Below are 26896 nucleotides of genomic sequence, written 5' to 3' on the forward strand. Positions count from 1 at the left end.
GAGTTACTGTGGTGAAGAATGCGGAGGATGAGCTTGTGCCAACCCGTATTCAAACAGGTTGGAGAGTGTGCATTGACTATAGGAAGCTCAACAACACCACAAGGAAGGATCATTTTCCACTACCATTCATCGATCAAATGTTAGAAAGGTTAGCCGGTCATTCTTTTTATTGTTTTCTTGACGGTTATTCGGGATACAATCAAATTGTCATAGCTCCGGACGACCAAGAAAAGACCACCTTCACGTGCCCATTTGGTACTTTTGCTTACCGACGCATGCCATTCGGATTATGCAATGCACCGGCCACGTTCCAACGATGTATGGTAAGTATCTTTTCCGATTTCATTGAGAAGATTATTGAAGTATTCATGGATGATTTTAGTGTCTTTGGCGATTCGTTTGATGGGTGCTTGGAAAATCTCACATTAATCTTAAAACGATGCGTTGAAACGAACCTTGTTTTAAATTGGGAAAAGTGTCACTTTATGGTAAAACAAGGCATCGTTTTAGGGCATATCGTTTCTGAAAGGGGAATTGAAGTTGATAAATCAAAAATAGATCTTGTACGCTACTTACCCTCTCCAACTTCGGTTAGAGAGGTTCGTTCTTTTTTGGGCCATGCAGGATTCTATAGGCGATTCATCAAGGATTTTTCGAAGATTTCCACACCCCTATGCCGACTTCTCCAAAAGGATGTGACCTTCGATTTCAACGAGGAGTGTGAAAAGGCATTCAAGCACCTCAAAGAGATGCTAACTTCGGCCCCCATCATTCGGCCACCAGATTAGAGCATTCCCTTCGAGCTTATGTGCGATGCATCTGATTATGCTCTAGGCGCTGTTTTGGGACAAAGGAAGGACAAACAGCCACACGTCATCTATTATGCCTCTCGGACCTTGAACGATGCTCAGTTGAACTATTCCACAACGGAAAAAGAACTTCTCGCCGTTGTTTTTGCTTTAGATAAGTTTCGTTCGTATTTACTTGGTACTAAAGTCATAATTTACACTGATCATGCAGCGTTGAAGTACTTGCTCACAAAGAAGGAGGCTAAACCAAGGCTTATTCGATGGATGCTTCTTCTCCAAGAGTTCGATATCAAAATCCGAGACAAGAAAGGAAGTGAGAACGTTGTGGCTGACCACTTGAGCCGTTTGGTGCATGAAGAAGAGGTTGTGCCGATCCCAGAGACATTCCCGGACGAGCAATTGATGTCCATTGAGGTTAGTATGCCATGGTATGCGGATTTAGTTAATTATTTAGCATCTAAAGTCATCCCAAGTGAGTTCAATAAAAACCAACGTGATAAACTTAAGTATGATGCACGAAATTATGTGTGGGATGATCCGTATTTATGGAAATATTGCTCTGATCAAATCATTCGTAGGTGTGTGCATGATTCTGAATTTCAATCTATTTTAAACTTTTGTCACACTTATGCATGCGGAGGTCACTTTGGCACTCAAAGGACTGCACGTAAAGTACTTGAATGTGGTTTTTATTGGCCTACTATCTTTAAGGATGCTAGAACTATTTGCATGGCATGTGATCGTTGTCAACGAACTGGAAGTATAGGACCAAAAGACCAAATGCCGCAAAGTCCCATCTTTAATGTTGAAATTTTTGATGTGTGGGGCATAGATTTCATGGGTCCCTTTCCTTCATCTCATGGTTTTGTTTATATTCTACTTGCGGTTGATTATGTTTCGAAATGGGTGGAAGCAAGAGCCACCCGTACTAATGATTCTAAAGTGGTTGCAGATTTTGTTAAGACTAACATTTTTGCAAGGTTCGGAATGCCGCGGGTACTTATAAGTGATGGGGGCTCTCATTTCTGCAATCGCACCATTGAAGCGCTACTCAAGAAATATGGTGTCACGCATAAGGTGGCAACACCTTATCATCCTCAAACAAGTGGACAAGCGGAGGTGTCCAATAGAGAAATCAAGCAGATTTTGGAGAAGACCGTAGGGCCAAACCGGAAAGATTGGAGCTTGCGCTTGAATGATGCATTGTGGGCGTATCGCACGGCCTACAAAACACCAATTGGAATGTCCCCATTTCGGCTCATTTATGGGAAACCATGCCATCTTCCGGTTGAATTGGAGCATAAAGCACATTGGGCCATCAAAACCTTTAATATGGACATTGATGCCGCAGGTCTTCATAGGAAACTTCAATTGAATGAGCTTGAGGAAGTTAGGAATGAAGCTTACGAGAACTCTTGTATTTACAAGGAGAAAACGAAGGCCTTCCATGACAGGATGATTCGGAGCAAGACGTTCTCTATCGGGCAGAAAGTGCTACTTTTCAATTCTCGCCTTCGGTTATTTCCAGGTAAGTTGCGTTCTAAGTGGATTGGACCTTTTATTGTTACTAATGTTTTTCCGCATGGTGCAGTTCAAATTCAAAGTTTAAAGACGCAACAAGAGTTCAAAGTCAATGGACATCGTTTGAAGCCATATTTCACACCTTTTGAGGAGGAGACCGTGGAGGAAGTCAATCTCCAACCCGTGGGCCCTATTCAAGCTTGATTGGAAGCATCGTCCGGCTGGAAGACGTTAAAGCAAGCGCTTCTTGGGAGGCAACCCATGCAAATAAAGAGGACCTAGGCGGCTCCGGCATTATAATCAGATTTGCGTTTCTAAACCCTACTCTTTATTGCTTTTACTTTGCCATATTTGTCATGTTTGCTAGTTGTGTTATTTGCTTGTTTTTGTGAGTCTATGTTTGAAACATTGAGGACAATGTTTGGTTTAAGTGTGGGGGGGTAAACAAAGTATTTTTGTGTCAAATTCGTAGGATTTTATCACCTAACATTTCAAAGGTTGTTTTTCATTGTTTTTAAGTGTTTTTAGAAAGTTTTGATGTGTTTTTATGTGGCTTTACCAGAAAATCCGAAAATTCAAGAACAAAATAGAAAAAGTTTTGAAAAAACCCAAAAAGAGTCATTTTTAAAAGTTGTTTTTGTGTGTTTGTGTCTTAGAGTACCGTCCAACACAATGATGAGGATTTGGTTTTTAATTGCATGACCGTTAAAGAAAGTTACAAACATGGATGGAAGTTTGATATGCTCTTTTGTTTATGCTTGGTCATCGTTGTTGTTTACGAATTCACATATAATCACAAAGAAAAAAAAAAAAAAATTCAGTTTTTGTAACATGCTTGAAGGAAGTAACTCAAACTAACGCTACAACCTTGTGAGACTTGAGCCTAAACGTTTATTTGGAGAGTTAAAATCTGTGGAATTGTTGGTTTCTAAAGTCGTTGCATGATCTCATCATTCTTTGCTTGGTTGCTACTTAGAAGGCGTATCATCATTATAGATCCAAGTATTAGAATTCATACCCATTTCATTCAAAGCTTAAAATTGAGTGCATAACATATAACAAGATGAAGTTGTTTAGTAGTTACCACCAGAGCCAAAAAGCCTTCAACCCATGCATTTGTTTTTGTAGGATTAATCCCTTTGAGCCTTATTTAGCCTATTTTTGTTGTTAGCCACATTATCCGTACCTAGCCTAGAGTAGGACTATCCATACCCTTGTTCTTAAAAGATAATAAAGCATGACTTAGAGGGAATTCCTTTTGATCAATGTGTGCAGAAAACTAAGTGTGGGGGAAGGGAAAGTTTGTGTGCCAAAAGAAGTAAGGAGGGCACGGGTTAGACAAAGAAAAACAAAAGAAAAGAAAAAAAGAAAGAAAATTCGTAGAAAAAGAAAGAAAAAAAAGAAAAAAGTGTGAAAAGTATGAAAAGGAGTTGAAAGAGCATAAAATGAGCTCTAAGTTGTTGGTTGTTGAAGCAAGGGTCCAAAAAGTTGAATTAGACCCTAAGTGTTGTATGAATCTTCCCCTTGATTTTAAACATTGATTTTCGCATGCAAAAGTGAATTCTAAGTATCAATTTCATTACTTTGCTTATTATTCTTTAAGAATATTTGTTTATCCTTACCTTTCTTTGTTAGCCAATACCTTAGCCCCGTTACAACCCTTTGCTTCTATCTTGATTGTTATGTGTTTCAATATGTGGAGTTTGGAGTTGGTATGAGCATATGATATCCCTGGATCTCGCATCTAAGTAGTAGCATTCCATTCATGAGATCGTATACATACATTCATAATTCCAGAAAATGCTTTTATTGTCATAACATATGTGAGCATTAGTTTTCATATTTACATCAATCTTCTCACATATAACTAGTGTAGGGTGTGTAGTCAGAAAATCTAAGTGAAAAAAGAGTGCATATCTAGTAAGGAATTGAGCAAATTCTCTAAGGCATGTTACTACATTCAAAACATTGTTTTAATTGATTAAATGTGAGCTAGTAAGTGATGACTATGATTAAGTATGTGCTTAAGTGTAAAGATGGCTAAAATCTATGTGAGTAGTAATCTTTGGCGTGTCATGTACCATTGGGAATCCCTGAGGCGATTGTTGGAAGGTTTAGGTTATGTTTTGTTTCATTGTTTTGCTCGAGGACTAGCAAAAGCTAAGTGTGGGGGAATTTGATAGGAGCATATTTATGCGCCTTAGTTAGTTAGTTCTTATGCATTTATGTTGTGTTTTCTTAGTTAAGTTAGTCTTTTAAGCTATTTTCATGTGTTTTCAGGTTTTAGATACAAAGTGAGCAAAAGGATGCAATTTGGAGCATTTTGGAGCAAAATTGGGCTAAAATGGAGTTCATGCACATGAAGCACAAGGGATGGACGAATTTGAGGAATTGGTGAAGCTAAGAAGGCGTTTCAAAGTTGAAGAATTGAAGATACAAAGTTACCTAGTTGAAGAAGGAAATGGCTTGAATGAAGGATTCCTAAATGAATGAAGGATTCCTAATCAATATAGGAGTCCTAATTGAAGATGGATTCCTAGATGTATGAAGTTTCCTACTCAAGCAAGGTTTCCTACATGAAGAAGAAGAATTAAAGCCAAAGAATCAGCTCAAGATAAGGTATCTTATCCAAAACCTCATCCATAACCTTATCTTAGCTTATCTTATTCAAATAAACCTCATCCTATCCTATCTTATCCTTATCCTAAACTATCCACATTTCAGCCAATTAGGGGGGTTTCTAACTAGATTAGGATGCTTAAAATGGGATTTCTAGAAGACCTAACCTTATCCTACACAAAAGGGCGCCTAGAACCTTTCTAGAAACCCCTAAAAATCTGCCTTGTATTATCCTTCTAGAACCCTAACTTTGTGCCGAATTTTCTACCTTATTTCCTTTAGGATTTTGGTTTCTAGAAGCCTTATCATTTCACACTCTTTCTGCTGCACATTATCTCCCAATCCCTTTGGGTTTTTGACTTGTTTTCCTTATAGGATTGGATGTTATTATCCTATGCAATTTAGGCCTTTAAAACCTTGTCCTTTGCTACCTAGGAATGTGAATTTTCAGCCTATATATACAACCCATTGCCGCACCTATTCATTCACCACCCTCTACCAGATTTTCACTACACCATTCACCAATCATCCCTCATTGTGCCGTGAGTTTGCAAGGAGAAGAAGGAAGACAACTTGGAGCCGTGTATGCCATTCAAGACGTTGGATTGTCGGAGCGTTTCTAGGTGTTTTCTATCTTTGTTTCAATGTTTAAATTTATTTATCTTTGTTTATTTGCGAACATGAGGAACTAATTTCTTTATAGTTAGAGGGGAATTCAAAGCCATGATCATATGTTTTATATGACTTGATTTCTTCCAATTATGATTTCATGAATCGTGAATGTGGTTTACTTATCTATTTGATTGATAACTTGTTCTTGTGTGTTAATTAAGGATGCATACTTAGTTCGCATGCATTAATTTGATGCTAGAGTATAAGGGAATTTCACCTAATCGTTATTAACTTATATTCATAAGTAGTAAAAGTCGCTAGTCACGATTGTGTTAAGTAAATCCTAGGCAAGAGTAACATGCGTATCCCATAGTTATGAATGCCTCGTCAATGCTTATGATTTCCATTGAACTTAATGATCTTTGATATGTGTCTCTATCATGCGTATTCCATAGTTAGGGTCCTTGATAAGAATAATTTGGTTGTAATGCGTATCCCATTCAATTCAATGAATCTAGGGAAATCTGAGAATTAATTGGTCAATCTAGTTAATTTGGGGCATTGTCATTCATGGTTTATTGAAAAAGTAATTGGAAATCGAGTCGTATGCATATGTTTCATGTGTGGAGAAGGAACCTTCTAACTAGCCTTTCACCATCTTAATTTTCATCAAAACGTTTTTGTCAAAGTTTGTTTTCAAAGTTTCTGTTTTCAAAGTTAAATTCGTCCAAAATCAATCCCCCTTTTCTTAGTTGAGTCATAATAGTTAGACATCACTTTAGTTGGTGTTTTTAAGTGTCTTAGGTCAAGTTAAAACCAATTTTCGTCCAAGTTTGTGTCTAGTGTTCAAAACTGCCCAGATTGTGGTTTTAAGGCAGTTTTGAGTGTTTTTGGGCTATTTTGAGTCTTTTGGTTTGTTTTGGTGTTTTAAAGTTTAGTTTTGCATTCTTTGAGTCTAGTTTAGTGTTTTAAACTTGTTTTTACGTATTTGAGTCAGTTTTCAAGTGATTTTGCAATCCCTCCTAATCCCCGGTTTAGAACGATCCCTACTTACATACTTTGCTACAATTGATAAAAAGAGGGTTAATTTGAGTGTCAACATAATTTTCACATCAACTAGGTTGTTATATTTGTTGATTACTATCTTGTCTCTCAAAGAACCCATTCTTTGAGTTCTATCTCTCGTTCATTTGCTTTTAGGCAAATCACATTGTAGAATTACAATGAACTACCCAACAAAACAACCTTTGTTAGTTGGTTTATAGAAGCGATATCCAAAAGTTATTTTAAGGATATCCTACAAGATTATTATCAAACAAATATTGCTTGTTAGCACACAACCCCAAATCTTTAACATGCTTAAGATTTGTCTTTCTTTCCAACTACATCTTATGGAGTCATGAAAATATTGGAAGATCTTCTCATTAACAATCGTATTGTTTTTAGAAGTATATATCCTATATATGGGTAATAGATAACATCTAACGAACTAAAACTTATTCGAGTTCGTTCTTCTCCTAATGGAGAAATACATTATCTTATGATGCTATTTTCCTTGATATCTTTCAAGGAAACTCATCTAAAGTGTTACCTTTCCTTGGATCAAATCTAAGGAGGTAAATACTTTAGATGTCTTACTTATCAACTTACATTACTTGAATTCTTTGAAACATTTTGCAAAGTATTCGGACTTGTGTTTATTCAAAATAAATTATAGTCCAACCGAGAGTGATCTTCGGTGATTGTTATTCAACATGAGTAATATTATGTTTGTGGACAAGTGCCACTAACATTTAAGTGAATTAACCTCAACAACTTTGTGATTCTTTCTTCTTTCCAAAAGAATAAAGATTCGAACATTTCGCCTCCATACAATTTTAACAAGAAGGTATTGGATCCGGATCTAACGATCCAAAGCGTCCATTTTTCACCAACTCATAACTTATGTTTTTAGAGGAATCACAACTTTAGTTGGGATTAGTCACTACCTTGCAACCTTTTGGGTTTTAAGCATCATTATTTTCTAAACAGTTAACACTATCATATTATCTCTACTATAGAGATAATTAATTAGATTACCATAATCCAATCATTGATTAATAAAGAACATTGTTTTGTCAAACAAAACATTTATCCATTTCACATAGTGACGGAATTTAGTTCCTTAAAATTGGAATATAAAGACAATCTATATTTTTCCAATTTCTTTGGTAGTTCATATGAGGAAGTAAGTACCATCTTCTTTCACAGAGATCAACATTTGATTCACGTTTCGAATGTGAAGTACTTTCTCTTCTCTCATATATCTTCTACTTCTTATTAGTCACACTTTTACAACGATTGTAAAACATAGTCACTAATACGGAATCATGCATTCAAGTAGAAGAACCAACTGTTTTGAATTATTCAAGAACAATTTACAACACCTTCGAAAGGTGTGTCCTTGACACTTGCAAGACATTTCTTGCAAATACCCCTTCCAATGTCTATCCATTCATAAAGAAAGTTTGTTCCCTTGGAGTTATTTATCTTCTTTATTTGACTTTCACCTTTGACTACATTATTCATGGTCCCTAAACTCCCACTATCTCTCTTGAAACCTTTTTCAATTGTGATATACACATCAAACAATTTTGGAGAGCATGTGGTTTATTGTTCACTACATAGTTTACAATAAACTTAGTGAACCATTAGGATAGGGACACAAAGGTGAAATCCTTGCCTAGTTTCCGTCTCGTTAAGTGTTTTATCACTTCAACACTCAATGATTCAAAATCATCATAAGTCCATGTTAATGGACTATTTTTGTCAACCAACCATTATGTTCTAAACATAATTACAAACCTTCAAGAGTTGTACAAGGCAACTCTCATTTCTTCATACAACAAATTGTAAGTGAAGAATCATGGCATATTAAGTGTCCATGCCTTTGTGCTTTCTCTTCTCAAGTTCTTTGTTCATTTAACAAAGAACCAAGCACTAGTGTTTGCATTGACTAAGGGTTGTTCAAAGCAACTATTATTTCTTCATACAACGATTTGTAAGTGAAGAACTAATAACACTAAAAGTGTCCTTGTCATTATGTTAATCTTCATAAGTTCCTTTGTTCATTTAACAAAGGATTAAGCATTGGTTGTTTGTGTTGTCCTCTTCATGATAGACTTATCTAACATGTTCTTCCAATGATACATTATCATTAGGAAGATTTTGAGGATGAGACTACCTAGGTACATATACAATCCATTTAAGACATTCTTTGGGATTGTGGTACCTAAGTCCGGAAACTAAAACATTCGGTTTTTATTTGTCAAGTGTTGGATAGCGTTTGCAAATATATTGGTAAACAAATACATAACGAATATAGATTGATTGATTTTAAGCCATTTGATTCGGGTCTTTAAATCAAATAGCATCACCCACTATTTTTGGCAAATTCCATATCCCTCATTGGAATTCGAGAGTTTTGGATGAAACTCTTAGTAGGTTATGGGAGGCTCACTATTACCAAGTCCACCTCAGAAGAACTCCATATTGGCTAGCAACAATAATAATGAGAGAGTACGCTTACTCATTTGCAACTAATGCAAGTACCCATCTCGTTTGGCCTCCAGAGAATGATGCCTCAGAAGAACTCCATATTGGCACCATTGCACTTAGTTAAGTCATTCCCACCATGCTAGTTCAAGTAGGGGTTCAAGAATGGCCTAAGAAGAACTCCATATTGGCCACACTCGTTGCCTACCTTTCACTTCATCATATGTTTATAGGCTTCTCCTGAATGTGAGCACATACTTTGTAACCCCAGAACTGGACGAATACATTGTACGAGTCACAAACGATTGAAGCCCACCACGGTGGAAGGCCACGAAAGAGTGTTCTAAGCACTCTCCGCTTATCAACTTAATATTGGTTTGGTTGAGGGTTTTAGGTCTCATCACATATAAATATTCATTTTAATCTCTATTAAAACAATTTTGGTCCTATTACAACTATTGGTCCATCTCATTGTTTTAGTTGTACATAATACTCCCACTATGCTTATAAAACGATTTTTAAAGCAAGAGTATATGATACTACTAACATAAACTTTGCATTCATTTGATGGACTACATAGTTGCCTTAGGGCCTTAGGATGATTATGAACCTTTGTTTAGATTCAACACGAGCCTTGTGTTGAATCTCGGTCTAGGGATGGTGATTAATTTTAGTTACGCGTATAATCACATTAAGGCGTGTTGTCTTAGGGGCGTTGGACCCAACTACTTCATTTTCATGCATATCAAATAAAGCAAGAAAGAAGTACTTCAAAGTAAAGGTGAGCTTATGCTCATTACAACATTTGCATATAACAAATTACTTTAAAGTAAAGAAGAGCTTAAGCCCTTTTACAACATTTGATCAAATCAAATTACAACCAAAATCTAATCTACACATTCCCATGGTTCAAACAAATTTGAAACGCCTTTCACATAGCTCAATTATATTAGGCTTAGGTTCATAATCACCCTTTAATTAATTAACACTTTAACTAATTAAATTGAATGCAACATTTTCATTTGGTTTTTGTATCCATAAAATTGATTTAAATGGAGCTAAACAAAATGAAAATCCAATTCTCATTTAAAGAGACAAAACAATTTTGTTCTCATCCTATTTGGGCCAGCATGCAATTAACCTCAACTTTTGGGCCATATTGCAATAACAAAAACTTTTGGGGTCACTTTGTACAATACACAAAAGTCACTACTTCATGTAAATACAACTAGAACCCAAACTTTTAATAATGCAAAAACTTCATTAAAGGAACAAAACAATTTGTCCTTTAGCGTTTTTGGACCTAAACGTAAAAACGTAAACTTTTGGGCCAAAGTGCAAATACACAAAAGTATCAAAACTTTATGTAATTGCATAAAAGCCCCAAAAGTACTCCCTTTGAGGGAGTGGCCGGTTTTGGGGAGGGATAAGGTTGGTGTGTGTGTTGATTTGTGAGTTTTGTCAAAAACATGCAAGTGTATGTAAGATAAGGTTATGAAATAATTCAATCACAATTATTTCAATCATCATTTATACAAATATCTAACATATTAAATACATGATAAATCATTTAAAAACATATCACATAAACTTTATGAAATAAATCATCAAAACACCAAACCTTTTTGTTCTTGGCAAGAACATCAAGAACAATGAAGAACATCCATGAAAAACCCAAATTTTTCCATGAACTTTTTTCACCCAAAAACATTCCAAAACCATTCTTACTTAAGGGAATTAACATCTAACCAAACTAGGGTACTTAGGGGTTCCAAAGAACACATTAAAACACTTTTAACAAGTCAAACAAGAACCCAAAAATCCACCCTTTGGTTTTGGCCGAATTTTCCCAAAAGCATGGCACCAAATTTTAGCTCCAATATTCATGCTCATATGAACAACATCTACAACATTTGAGATGGAAACTTTTCCAACAAAATTTACATTCAAAGAAGCAAGAATAAAGCTTGTAACAATTACAAATTTTAAATCACAAACTTATGAACTACAAAAAACCCAAAAGGATTCACCAACTACTAGACCTAGGCTCTGATACCACTTGAAGGATTATTTTGTGAAAACATGTTCATTTGAGCAACATCATATAGCATGCAATTAACAATTAAAGGCGGAATCATGCTTACATGCACTCAAAAACAAAACATTACCCATGAAATTCAAAGCCTAGTAGATTGGTGAACCAAGAATCAACTCAAAACAAAGTGAGTTGAAATTAATACCTTTGTAGATTCCTCTTTGCATAAGCAAAGGCTAATCACCCAAAGAGATAGGGCCTTCATTCCTTGCTTCTTAGATCCATGGATTTGGATGGAAGAATAGGTTCTCCAAGTTCCCAAAATTGAGAACCTCTAAGTCTCTTCACCAAGGTTAGATTGTAGAAGAAATGAGTGACCTTGGAGTAGTAGGATTGCTAGATGTACCCTCCAAGGTGTTGGCCTCTTTAGAGAGAAATGGAGGGACAATTCTCACCAATTTTCCCCAAAATTAACCCTTTAATCCTTAATGAATATTTGGCTATAAAGTCATTTATATAGTCACTTCTTTAAGTGACCTAAACAACCAAAACCCTAATTCATTCCATATGGCCGGCCATTTAGGGATTTTTGGGCTTTTGGGCTTTAATGAATCTTTGTTCATTAAATTGTCATACAACTTAAGTTAATGGGCTTGACGTTCGAAGCACATTGGGCCTTAAGGTCCAAAACTATCCCGAAGTCATTTAACGAACTTATTCGTTTGATTAATTAACATATTAATTAATCCTTGCCATAAATAAATGATTAAACCATTTAATCATTCTTACTCATTTCCGTTTAATCTCCAATCTCTACCTTTTATGGTGTGCGATCCATTAGGTTCCTTTTAGCGAGGTAGTGGGCGATTAAAACCATTTTACATCGATTGTGAATTCAAACTATTTTCAATTCTCCCTTTAGTGATTACACACGTTTAGGGCTTCCACAAACCATGAGTGACACCTAGCAGCATATCATGGTTACCCAAGCTAATCAGAAGAGGTGGAGAACCTATTCAGTTCGAGATTACAAATGCAATACGGTCTTTCTCTAATCTAATACTCTTGACCACATTGTTTGGTTTGATAGTTTATTTTCTCATGTCTACTATCCAATGTGTGTCTTGTGCTTATATGATTACCTTGAATGTGATTCGGAACGCATTCCCTAATCTCATTCATACTCTGGCCAGAGATTCAAATCATATCAGAGAGTATTCTCCCTCAAACGGTTTGAAGGTTAGAGATCCCTTGTTGCGCATTCACTTGTCTCCATAGATAAGTGGCTTGACCCCAACGATGCCGTGGACACCCTCTTGATGGAGTGACTTTGACATAGTCAAAGATCAAGGACTTAACCACAAGACAACTATGATGCCTCAGGTCAAAGGACTACTTTGCATTATCCCAACCATGAGTTCTCATGTGACATGGAATATGAGAACTCTTCGTTCATCGCGTTCAGTGAACTCATTCTCTATTGAGCACCTACCGTACTTGTCTTGATGTCATACACACCAATGATTCGAGACTAATCACTCTCCCTGAGAGAAGACATAGTACGTACTGATCTTAACGGACTGTCAATGCCCAATTGGCAATCCTATGATCAGGAACGTTTAGGATGTGTCTACGAAAGAATGGTCTCATGAATCTAACTTCATTAGATTACATTCTCCCAATCACATATTCCTTGGACTTTATCGTTTAAGCATATAACATTTATATGAGACGGCTCAAACAATAATCTTTGCCCTTTATATGTAAAACTAGATTAGTTTAACATGTGAAATGTCCGTAAAGTATCATCACATGATTGGCTTTAGGGCACATTTCCAACAATGTCTACTATCCAATGTGTGTCTTGTGCTTATATGATTACCTTGAATGTGATTAGGAACGCATTCCCAAATCTCATTCATACTCTGGCCAGAGATTCAAATCATATCATAGAGTATTCTCCCTCAAACGATTTGAAGGTTAGAGATCCCTTGTTGCGCATTCACTTGTCTCCATAGCTAAGTGGCTTGACCCCAACGATGTCGTGGACACCCTCCTGATGGAGTGACTTTGACATAATCAAAGATCAAGGACTTAACCACAAGACAACTATGATGCCTCAGGTCAAAGGACTACTTTGCATTATCCCAACCATGAGTTCTCATGTGACATGGAATATGAGAACTCTTCGTTGATCGAGTTATGTGAACTCATTCTCTATTGAGCACCTACCGTACTTGTCTTGATGTCACACACACCAATGATTCGAGACTGATCACTCTCCCTGAGAGAAGACATAGTACGTACTGATCTTAACGGACTGTCAATGCCCAATTGGCAATCCTATGATCAGGAACGTTTAGGATGTGTCTACGAAAGAATGGTCTCATGAATCTAACTTCATTAGATTACATTCTCCCAATCACATATTCCTTGGACTTTATCGTTTAAGCATATAACATTTATATGAGACGGCTCAAACAATAATCTTTGCCCTTTATATGTAAAACTAGATTAGTTTAACATGTGAAATGTCCGTAAAGTATCATCACATGATTGGCTTTAGGGCACATTTCCAACACGTTTAATCTCCAATCTCTACTTTTTATGGTGTTCGATCCATTAGGTTCCTTTTAGCAAGGTAGTGGGCGATTAAAACCATTTTACATCGATTGTGAATTGAAACTATTTTCAATTCTCCCTTTAGTGATTACACACGTTTAGGGCTTCCACAAACCATGAGTGACACCTAGCAGCATATCATGGTTACCCAAGCTAATCAGAAGAGGTTAGAGAACCTATTCAGTTCGGGATAACAAATGCAATACGGTCTTTCTCTAATCTAATACTCTTGACCACATTGTTTGGTTTGATAGTTTATTTTCTCATGTCTACTATCCAATGTGTGTCTTGTGCTTATATGATTACCTTGAATGTGATTCGGAACGCATTCCCAAATCTCATTCATACTCTGGCCAGAGATTCAAATCATATCATAGAGTATTCTCCCTCAAACGGTTTGAAGGTTAGAGATCCCTTGTTGCGCATTCACTTGTCTCCATAGCTAAGTGGCTTGACCCCAACGATGCCGTGGACACCCTCCTGATGGAGTGACTTTGACATAATCAAAGATCAAGGACTTAACCACAAGACAACTATGATGCCTCAGGTCAAAGGACTACTTTGCATTATCCCAACCATGAGTTCTCATGTGACATGGAATATGAGAACTCTTCGTTAATCGCGTTCAGTGAACTCATTCTCTATTGAGCACCTATCGTACTTGTCTTGATGTCACACACACCAATGACTCGAGACTAATCACTCTCCCTGAGAGAAGACATAGTACGTACCGATCTTGACGGACTGTCAATGCCCAATTGGCAATCCTATGATTAGGAACGTTTAGGATGTGTCTACGAAAGAATGGTGTCATGAATCTAACTTCATTAGATTACATTCTCCCAATCACATATTCCTTGGACTTTATCGTTTAAGCATATAACATTTATATGAGACGGCTCAAACAATAATCTTTGCCCTTTATATGTAAAACTAGATTAGTTTAACATGTGAAATGTCCGTAAAGTATCATCACATGATTGGCTTTAGGGCACATTTCCAACAATGTCTACTATCCAATGTGTGTCTTGTGCTTATATGATTACCTTGAATGTGATTAGGAACGCATTCCCAAATCTCATTCATACTCTGGCCAGAGATTCAAATCATATCATAGAGTATTCTCCCTCAAACGATTTGAAGGTTAGAGATCCCTTGTTGCGCATTCACTTGTCTCCATAGCTAAGTGGCTTGACCCCAACGATGTCGTGGACACCCTCCTGATGGAGTGACTTTGACATAATCAAAGATCAAGGACTTAACCACAAGACAACTATGATGCCTCAGGTCAAAGGACTACTTTGCATTATCCCAACCATGAGTTCTCATGTGACATGGAATATGAGAACTCTTCGTTGATCGAGTTATGTGAACTCATTCTCTATTGAGCACCTACCGTACTTGTCTTGATGTCACACACACCAATGATTCGAGACTGATCACTCTCCCTGAGAGAAGACATAGTACGTACTGATCTTAACGGACTGTCAATGCCCAATTGGCAATCCTATGATCAGGAACGTTTAGGATGTGTCTACGAAAGAATGGTCTCATGAATCTAACTTCATTAGATTACATTCTCCCAATCACATATTCCTTGGACTTTATCGTTTAAGCATATAACATTTATATGAGACGGCTCAAACAATAATCTTTGCCCTTTATATGTAAAACTAGATTAGTTTAACATGTGAAATGTCCGTAAAGTATCATCACATGATTGGCTTTAGGGCACATTTCCAACACGTTTAATCTCCAATCTCTACTTTTTATGGTGTTCGATCCATTAGGTTCCTTTTAGCAAGGTAGTGGGCGATTAAAACCATTTTACATCGATTGTGAATTGAAACTATTTTCAATTCTCCCTTTAGTGATTACACACGTTTAGGGCTTCCACAAACCATGAGTGACACCTAGCAGCATATCATGGTTACCCAAGCTAATCAGAAGAGGTTAGAGAACCTATTCAGTTCGGGATAACAAATGCAATACGGTCTTTCTCTAATCTAATACTCTTGACCACATTGTTTGGTTTGATAGTTTATTTTCTCATGTCTACTATCCAATGTGTGTCTTGTGCTTATATGATTACCTTGAATGTGATTCGGAACGCATTCCCAAATCTCATTCATACTCTGGCCAGAGATTCAAATCATATCATAGAGTATTCTCCCTCAAACGGTTTGAAGGTTAGAGATCCCTTGTTGCGCATTCACTTGTCTCCATAGCTAAGTGGCTTGACCCCAACGATGCCGTGGACACCCTCCTGATGGAGTGACTTTGACATAATCAAAGATCAAGGACTTAACCACAAGACAACTATGATGCCTCAGGTCAAAGGACTACTTTGCATTATCCCAACCATGAGTTCTCATGTGACATGGAATATGAGAACTCTTCGTTAATCGCGTTCAGTGAACTCATTCTCTATTGAGCACCTATCGTACTTGTCTTGATGTCACACACACCAATGACTCGAGACTAATCACTCTCCCTGAGAGAAGACATAGTACGTACCGATCTTGACGGACTGTCAATGCCCAATTGGCAATCCTATGATTAGGAACGTTTAGGATGTGTCTACGAAAGAATGGTGTCATGAATCTAACTTCATTAGATTACATTCTCCCAATCACATATTCCTTGGACTTTATCGTTTAAGCATATAACATTTATATGAGACGGCTCAAACAATAATCTTTGCCCTTTATATGTAAAACTAGATTAGTTTAACATGTGAAATGTCCGTAAAGTATCATCACATGATTGGCTTTAGGGCACATTTCCAACAATCTCCCACTTGCACTAGAGCCAATCAGCTTGTTCATCTTGATGATACCTCTTCTGTAGTCATTTCATAAATGGCTGAATAGTAGGCCTGGACAGTGGATATCTATATGTGTTATCCACAGAAGCAACCTTAAGAATAACGACGTCACCATTATACATGATTCTCAATCATGTGGTTCAGTCTCTGATAGGAGCATATTTATGCGCCTTAGTTAGCTAGTTCTTATGCATTTTCGTTATGTTTTCATAGTTAAAGTAGTCTTTTGAGCTACTTTCATGTGTTTTCAGGTTCAAAGGGCATATGACATAAAAGATGGCAAATTGGAGTTTTTAGAGCCTAATGGAGCTTGGTGTGAAAAGTACATGCTTGGAACACAAGGTTGGGATGAAATTGAAGATTTGAAGATTTTGAGGATTCCTAGTACGAGAAGGATTCCTAGTCCGAGGAAGAGTCCTAATTGACGAAGGATTCCTAATCAACGAGGGATTCCTAGTTGAAGATGGATTCCGAGAAGAACGAAGATTCCTACTCAAACGAGGTTTCCTACTGGAAGTAGGAAAGCTAAGCCTAAAAGTTTCCATTTTGGGTTGATCTTTCCTAAACTTAAATGGCCCTGCGTTTTAGCAACATTGGAAGGTTCCGAAGCGTTGGAAGACACGAAGAATGGTTCTAGAACATTTTCCTCCTTCTTGCCGTGGGTTGGGTCTATTTTCTCTTGGTTTTGGGCTTTCTAGAAGCCCTATCTACAAACCCTAACCCTTTGCCGCACCTAGGCCTCAAAAGTATCTGATTTCCTTGCCTTGCAAGGCTTTTTAGAAGCCTTAACCCTAGCCCACCAAACCTGCCGCACCCTAGGCCTTTTCCCATGCAATTTCTGATTGTTTTAACCTATTTTCTGGTGGATTTGGGTTTCTAGAAACCCTAATCTGATTGCTAGGGTTTTTAAGTGCTTATATATACTCTTTTAAACCTCTTGGCCGAACCTATCACCCCCCATATCATTCATTCACGCCAAAAACCTTAATTCCATCCCTGCCGCAACCTTCCACCCCCAAATTCCCATATTTCTGCCACAATCCACCCTTGCCGTGCCTCCCTAGTCCTTTTAACCCTTCTACCCTCTTCCATAATCATCCATCCACCACAGCTGTGCCTTCCCACCACCATCACCACCTTGTGCAGCCACCAAAGGAGGAGAAAGAAGGAGTGCCGTGCAGTCCAAAGGAGGAAGACACCTTGCACATGCAATCTGCCATTAGTGGAGTGTTTGGAGTTCTTTCTTTCTTTGTTTCTGTTTTCATGTTTAATTTAAATTGTTGTTCAATTATGTTAGACATGTGGAACTAATTTCTTTTTAGTTAGAGGTGAATTTGCAGCCATGGACATATGTTTTATATGATTTGATTTCTTCCAATTATGATTTCAGAAATTGTGAATGTGATTTACTTATCTATTTGATTGATAACTTGTTTATGTATGTGGGTTGAGGGTCGACACTTAATTTGCATGCCTAAACTCAATGCTAGGATATAAGGGAATTTCACCTAATCGTTATTAACTTGTATTCATAAGTAGTGAAAGTCGCTAGTCACGATTGTGTTAAGTAAATCCTAGGCAAGAGTAACATGCGTATCCCATAGTTATGAATGTCTCGTCAATGCTTATGATTTCCATTAAACTTAATGATCTTTGATATGTGTCTCTATCATGCGTATTCCATAGTTAGGGTCCTTGATAAGAATAATTTGGTTGTAATGCGTATTCCGTTCAATTCAATGAATCTAGGGAAATCTGAGAATTAATTGGTGCAATCTAGTTAATTTGGGGCATTGTCATTCATGGTTTGTTGAAAGAGTAATTGGAGATCGAGTTGTATGCATATGTTCATGTGTGGATAAGGAACCCTCTAACTAGCTTCTCACCATTCTATTTAATCACAATCTGTTTTGCTTTACATTTGTTTTTAAAGTTTGAGTTTTAAAGTTTTAATTTCGTCAAAATCATTCCCCCATTTATTTTAAAGTGTTAGATTAGTTAGAAATCCATTTAGTTGTGTTTTTAAGTGTGTTGAGTCAAGTCATAGTCCAAATTCGTCCAAACTAGTGTTAGGTACTCAAAACTGCCCAGAAAGTGGTTTTAAGGCAGTTTTGAGTTTTGAGTTTGTTTAGGTGTTTTAAACCCTAGTTTTGCATTAATTGAGTCTAGTTTAGTGTTCTACATTATATTTTTATGCTCTTGAGTCAGTTTTACATTGATTAGCATCCCTAGTTAATCCCCGGTTAGAACGATCCCTATTTGCTCATATACTACAATTGTCATCCATAGGGTTTAATTTGTGTGTCAACATAATTTTCACATCAGTCTCTCATTTGTGTTCGGATCTTGATGAGACCTTGATTCCCAGGCTTGAGCTATCGCCCCATTAGTGTCATACACTTTCTGGTTGGAACCGAATAGAGAGTTCATAAATGAACTTTCCCATCCAAACAACATTGTAGTAAACTTCTATATGGCAATATATCTTGCATTCATAATGGAACACACTAAAGTCATTACTTTAATGTTTCCATCCAAATATCTCTTTAGTCATAATAATGTTTGCATCCAAAAATTTCGTGGAAAATAAAAAGAAAAAAAAACGAACGAAAAAGTTGTGAAAAGAATGAAAAGGAGTTGAAAAGATGTGAAAAAGAGTTCTTAAGTGTTGTTTGTTGAAGGAAGGGTCCAAAACAGTGAATTCGGCCCTAATTGTTGTTGAATCTTCCCTTTGTGTTTAAAAGTTAATTTCTGCATGCTAATGGGAATTCTGAGTACGATTTCATTGTTTTGCTTACTATTGCTTAAAGAACGTTTGTTTTCCCTATCCTTTCGTTGTTAGCCAACTCCCCTAGCCCCGTTACAACCCTTGACTTTAATCTTGAGTGTTATGTGTTTCAATTTGTGGAGTTTAAAATTGGTATGAGCATATGGTGTCACTGGTTCTCGCATCTAAGTAGTAGCATTCCATTCATGAGATTATATCTAAACATGCTTATTAACTCCGAAAAGTGCTTTCTTTGTTATACATATATGTGAGCATTCGTTTTCATTTTTACATCAATATTCTCACATATAACTAGTATAGGGTGTGTAGTCAGAAAATCTGAGTGAAAATTGAGTGCATATCTAGTAAGGAATTGAGCACATTCTCTAAGGCATGTTACTACATTCAAAATCATGTTTTAATTGGTTAAATGTGAACTAGTACGTGGTGACTATGATTAAGTATGTGCTTAAGTGTGAAGATGACTAAAATCTGTGGGAGTGATGATTTTTAACATGTCATGTGCATTGGAAATCCCTGAGGCAAATGTTGGAAGGTTTAGATTGTGTTTTTGTTTTGTTTTGTTTCTTTGTTTTGCTCAAGGACTAGCAAAAGCTAAGTGTGGGGGATTGATAGGAGCATATTTATGCGACTTAGTTGGCTTGTTCTTAAGCATTTATGTTGTTTTTCTTTAGTTATTTTAGTGTTTAAAGTCATTTTTGTGCAATTTCAGGTTTAGAGATGAAGTATGCAAAGAAGTGCAAAATGGAGCATTTTAGAGCAAAATTGAGCTGGAATGGAGTGTATGCTAATGGAGCACAAGGAATGGACGAGTTTGAAGGTCAAATGAGCTTAAGAAATGAAGAAATGAAAGTGAAGAACAAAGAATTCAGATTTGGAAACCAAAGTTTCTAAAGTTGGAAGTTTCTATTCTTGGAGGTTTCCATTTTCAAGAGTTTCTATTCTTGGCTTTGGGCTTTTAGATGACCTAAACCCTAATTCCTTGTGGACCCTAATGATAGGAGCATATTTATGCGCCTTAGTTAGCTAGTTCTTATGCATTTTCATTATGTTTTCTTCGTTAAAGTAGTCTTTTGAGCTACTTTCATGTGTTTTCAGGTTTAAAGGGCACATTACAAAAAATGATGCAATTCGGAGCTTTTGGAGCAAAAAGTGAGCTGGAATGTTGTGTATGCTTATGGAGCACAAGGAATGGACGAGTTTGAAGGTCAAGGGAGTTTAAGAAATGAAGAAATGAGAGTGAAGAACAAAGAAGTCGGATTTGGCAACTAAAGTTTCTAAAGTTGGAAGTTTCTATTCTTGGAGGTTTCCGTATTTGTGAGTTTCTATTCTTGGCGTTGGGCTTTTGAATGACCTATCCTTACCTCTTGGACTTGAGCCGCACTTCCTAGCCATTCTCGCTTAAATTCTGACTTAATAGGGCCTTTAGTTGTGGATTTGGGTTATACAAATCCCTGTCTAAAACTAAGTGGACCTAAGCCCTAATTCTTTGTGGATATTCACCATATGCCGCACCTAAACCCTAGCCCATTTCCAAATCTGATCTCCCTAATCCTATGCCGCACCTAGGGTTTTAAATACCTGATTTCCTTGCCTTGCAAGGCATTCTAGAAGCCTTAACCTTAGCCCACTAAACCAGCCGAACCCTAGGCCTTTTCCCATGCAAAATCTGATTGTTCTAACCTATTTTCTGTTGGATTTGGGCTTCTAGAAACCCTAATCTGATTGCTAGGGTTTTTAAGTGCCTATATATACTCCTTTAAAGCTTTTGGCCGAAGATACCACCTCCCATATCATCCATTCTCTCCAGAAATCTACCCTAAGCCTTGCCGCAACCACCACATCATTCTCCCTAGTTCTAAGTCTCTGCCGTGCCCCCTAATCCCCTTAACCCTTCTACCCTATTCAAATAACCATTCATCCACCACAGCCGCACCTTTCCACCACCATCACCACCTCGTGCAGCCACCATTGAAGAACCAAGAAGTAGTGCCGTGCAGTCCAAAGGAGGGAGAAACCTTGCACATGCAATCTGCCATTAGTGTAGTGTTTGGAGTTCTTTCTTCTCTTGTTTCTGTTTTCATGTTTAATTTAATTTGCTTTTCAATTATGTTAAACATGTGGAACTAATTTCTTTTTAGTTAGAGGCGAATTTGAAGCCATGGACATATGTTGGTTATGATTTGATTTACTCCAGTTATGAATTCATGAACTTTAGATGTGGTTTACTTTTCTGTTTTGATTAAGAACTTGTCTATGTATGTGGGTTGAGGGTCGACACTTAATTTGCATGCCTAAACTTGATGCTAGGATATAAGGGAATTTCACCTAATCGTTATGAACTTATATTCATGAGTAGTAAAGATCGCTAGTCACGATTGTGTTTAAGTAAACCCTAGGCTGGATTAACATGCGTATTCCATAGTTATGAATGCCTAGTTGATGTTCATGATTTCCGTTGAACTTAATGATCTTTGTTGAATATCTCTATCATGCGTATTCCATAGTTAGGGACTTTGATGAGGAATAATTTGGTTTTAATGCGTATCTCATTCAATCCAATGAATCTAGGGAAATCTGAAAGTTAATTTAAGCGAACCTAATTAACTTGGAGCATTGTCATTCATTGTTTGTTGAAGTCATAACTGGGAATCAAATTATATGCATATGTTCATGTGTGGATAAGGAACCCTCTAACTAGTTTCTCACCATTCTATTTCATCACAATCTGTTTTGTTTGAAGTTTGTTTACAAGTCTCTGTTTTAATTTCAATTTCGTCAAAATCAATCCCCCATTTATTTTAAAGTGTTAGATTAGTTAGAAATCAATTTAGTTTGTGTTTCTAAGTGTCTTGGGTCAAGTTTTAGTCCAATTTCGTCCAAATTAGTGTTAGGTACTCAAAACTGCCCAGAAAGTGGTTTTAAGGCAGTTTTGAGTCTTGTAGTTGCTGTTTTGAGTTTTTGGTTGATTTAAGTGTTTTAAACTCTAGTTTTGCATTAATTGAGTCTAGTTTAGTGTTCTACATTATGTTTTTATGTTCTTGAGTCAGTTTCACATTGATTAGCATCCCTAGTTAATCCCCGGTTTAGAACGATCCCTATTTGCTCATATACTACAATTGTCATCCATAGGGTTTAATTTGTGTGTCAAGTTAATTTTCACATCACCTAACCCTAGCCGCACCTAGGCCTCTAGAATATCTGATTTCCTTGCCTTGCAAGGCATTCTAGAAGGCCCATCTCTAAACCCTAACCCTAGCCGCACCTTAGGCCTTATTCCCACTAAAAATCTGATTGTTTTAACCTAATTTCTGGTGGATTTGGGCTTCTAGAAACCCTAATCTGATTGCTAGGGTTTTGAAGTGCCTATATATGTCTCCATGCTTGCACTATCCAATCTTGGCCCAAAAATGCTCTAAAATGCTCCAAATAGCACTTTGTTGCCAACTTTGTTATTTGAACCTACAAACACACGAAAATAGCTTAAAGTACTAAAATAACTAGAATTAAACTAAGTAAATGCCAAGAAACAAGCTAACTAAGTCACATAAATATGCTCCTATCAAATTCCCCCACACTTAGGTTTTGCTAGTCCTCGAGCAAAACAAACAAAACAAGCAAAACATAACGTAGACCTTCCAACATTTGCCTCAAGGATTTCCAATGAAACATGACACGTTAAAAATCACTACTCTCATAGATTTTAGTTATCCTTACCCTCGAGCACACACTTAATCGCAGTCACCACTCACTAGCTCGCATTTAATCAATTAAAACAATATTGTGAATGTAGCAACATGCCTTAGAGAATTCCCTCAATTCCTCACCAGATATACTCTCTATTTTTCACACAGATTTTCTAACTACACTCCCTATATTGGGTATATGTGAGAAGATTGATGTAAACATGTAGACTAGCCATTCATATATGTCATAAGCAAAGAAGGCACTTTCTGAAATTATTAATGCATGTATATATATATATATATATATATATATATATATATATATATATATATATATATAATCTCATGAACGGAATGCCACTACTTAGAAGCAAGAACCAGGGATTCCATATGCTTGTACCAATTTCAAACTCCACAGATTGAAACACAACAACCAAGATAGAAGTCAACGGGTTGTAATGGGGTCAAGGGTATTGGCTAACAAAGAACGGTTAAGGATAAACAAAGGTCCTTAAAGCAATAGTAAGCAAAGTAATGAAATTGACACTTAGAATTCACTTTTGAATGCAGCAACTAATATTAAACACAAAGGGGAGATTCACACAAGATTTAAGGCCATATTCAAACTTTTCGACCCTTTCTTCAACAACCAATACTTGTGAGTTCTTTTTCACTTATTTAGAACTCTTTCTCTTTCTTTTCTCAACTTTTTTTTTTTTCTTTTCACGTTTTTTTTTCTTCTTTTTTTTTTCTACCCGTGCCCTTCCTTTCTTTTGGCACACGAAATATGCAACTCAATAGATTTGCAACGAAAGACCTTCCCCCACACTTATTTTCTGCAATATGTTGATAAAAAGGAATTCCCTCTAAATTATGCTTCACTATCCTTTAATAACAAGGGTATGGGTAGTCCTTTTCTAGGCTAGTGATGCGAAAATTAACTTAACACATAAATTAAACCCTTTTGTTGTCAAATTGTAGTAAAGATGCATGATAGGAGCATATTTATGCTACTTAATTAGCTTGTTTTCTTGCATTTATGTTGCTAGTTCATAGTTATTTTAGTATTTTAAGCTATTTTCGTGTGTTTGTAGGTTCAATGGGTTAAAGTTGCAAGAAAGTGCATTTTGGTGCATTTTGGAGCATTTTTGGGCTTGGAATGGATACCACATGCATGGAGCAAGGTGGATGGATGAAATTGAAGACCAAAAGAGGCTAGGATTATGCTGAAGTTATGAAGAAAATAATTCAAGAAAGGAAAGTTAAAGATGCAAGCAAGAAAGAAGGAATGTTAGCCAAAGTTTCCTTGTTTTGTCTTAAACCTTTCCTAATCCTAAATCACCTATGTTCCAGCTGCAAAGGGGTGTTCTAAATACTTTAGGACACTTAATTACATGTTTTTAGAAGGACAATCCCTGCCACAAAGGATGCATCAACTTACCTTTCCCTTGCCTTGCCGTGCACACTATCATTGTCCCCTTCATTGTCTCATTACTGCACCATTCCACCACCTTTCCACTTTCCTTCCCTTTTCCTTGTCACACAACCAGCCTTTCACACCTTCCTTTACCGTGTACTCCATCCATGTTCCCTTGTTGCAGCAACCTTTCACTTTATGTTAAAACAACCTTTCACTCTTTCCTTTGCCATGTGTCTCCATCCTTGTCTCCTTGCTGCACATCTTTTTTTCCCTTTCCCCCTAGGAACTGCTGCACTCCTAATTAACCTCTGCCATGCTTTATTCTATCCCTATTTAAAGTACTTTCTGCCGCACCATTTGGGGGGATTCATCACTCATCCACACCACCCCACATCCATTGTCTACCATTCATGCTTTTCAGCCATATTTCATCCATTAACACCAACCATTCTTCATCACAAATACACTCAGAAACACCCTTGGAATGCTTGCTATTCAAGTTAATTCACTGGGCATTTTAGGTGTAATCAATCTTTTTTTTTTCAATGTTTAAATTCAATTTTGTTTCTTTTGCTGTGAACATGAGAGGCTAAACTTGTTTTAGCTAGGGGAGACTTTGAAGCCATGATTTTATATGCAATACGAATTGATTAAATCTAGTTATGAATTTGTGAATCGTGATGCAATTTGCTTAACTGTTTTATTCAGAACTTATTCTTGTATGTCGATTAAGGGTGCACACTTAGTTTGCATGCATGAATTTGATGCTAGAATATAAGGGAATTTCACATAATTGTTAAGAACTTATATTCACAAGTAGTGAAAGTTGCTAGTCACAATCGCGTTGAGTTAAATTCTTGGCATGAGTATCATGATGTCATAGTTACGAATGCTTTGTCAATGCTTATGATTTTCACAAAACATAATGATCTTTGATTGTATCTCTATTATGATGTCATGTAGGGAACTTTTGAAGAATGCTTTGGGTTGTCGAATGATGTCATCCAATCCAATAACTAAAGGAAAATATGAGGGTTAATTAGTGATTGACACGGTTAATCTAGGGCATTGTTGTTCATAATTCAACAAAAGAGTAACTGGAAATCGATTCATGTTCATATAAGTTATGTGTGGATAAGGAACCTCTAGCTAAGCCCATAAACCATCCAGAAATCCAAATTCGTACCAAACTTTGTCTAGTTTAGTTTCTGTTTTCTTTTAGTTCAAATATGTCAAAACCAAAACCCCCATTTGTTTTAAGTGTCAATTATGTTAGAATCTATGTGTTTTTGAGTGTCTTGAGTCATAATCAAATCAATTTTCGTTCAAATTCATCCCTAGTGTCTAGTTTGAGTCAATTTGATTGTTTGAAGCTGTTTTGAGTCTTTTAAGGTTGTTTGAGTCATATAACCTTAGTTAGAGTTTTAGAGTTTAGTTTTTATGTTTTTAGGTCAGTTTAGTTTACATTAGCAATCCCTCCTAATCCCCGGTTTAGAACGATCCCTACTTATACACATACTACAATTGTCAAAAGAGGGTTTTAATATGTGTGCTTGTTTTACATCACATCAAATTTTGGCACCGTTGCCGGGGATTAGCAACTTTGCTAATCCCACGTTGTTTCTTTTTGTTTTATTTTCGTGTATTTTGTTTTGTTTTAGTCTCTGATTCTATTTTGTTTTCTTGTTTCAGGTAGTAGTTTATGACTCATAGTTCTCAGTCCATTCCTGAGAGCATCCTTTACTTTGACGACGATTTTGAGCGGACTTTGAGAAGGAAGAGGAATCAGCAAGAGACCAATCCACTTAACCCTGAGCTCGAGCTTGAAGAAGAAGTTGTAATCGAGGAAGAAAGGGAACCCACGACAGAAAGGGTTGTTATGGAACAACCAATCATGGTGGTCGATAACCGAACAATTAAGGAACTCTCGGCCTCAGGATTGGATAATGTCGTGCCCTTATGCATTCAATATCCAAGGGCGGCCCAAGACAAGACTGACAAGTTTGAATTAAAGTCTAGCCTATTGCACCATATTCCTAAGTTCCATGGGTTATCCATGGAAGATCCTAATAAACATTTGAAGGAGTTTGAGGTTGTTTGTTCAAGCATGACCCCTATGAATGTTGATGGGAACATTTTGAAAATGAAGGCTTTTCCCTTTTCTCTCATGGAAAAGGCCAAGGATTGGTTATATGAATTAGCTCCCGGAACTGTTACATCTTGGGAGAGCATGAAACGGGCGTTCTTGGAAGAGTTTTTCCCAACTTCTCGAGTCATTCTTCTATGCAAAAAGATTAGTGGTATTCAGCAAAATCAAGGAGAATCCTTCCCTGCGTAATATGAACGTTTTAAAGGTCTTGTTGCTTCATATCCTCAACACCAAATGAAGGAAAAATTGCTCATTCAATACTTTTACGAAGGAC

Source organism: Malus domestica, chromosome 06 (genome assembly GCF_042453785.1).
Source record: "Malus domestica chromosome 06, GDT2T_hap1".
Classification (NCBI taxonomy): Eukaryota; Viridiplantae; Streptophyta; class Magnoliopsida; order Rosales; family Rosaceae; genus Malus; species Malus domestica.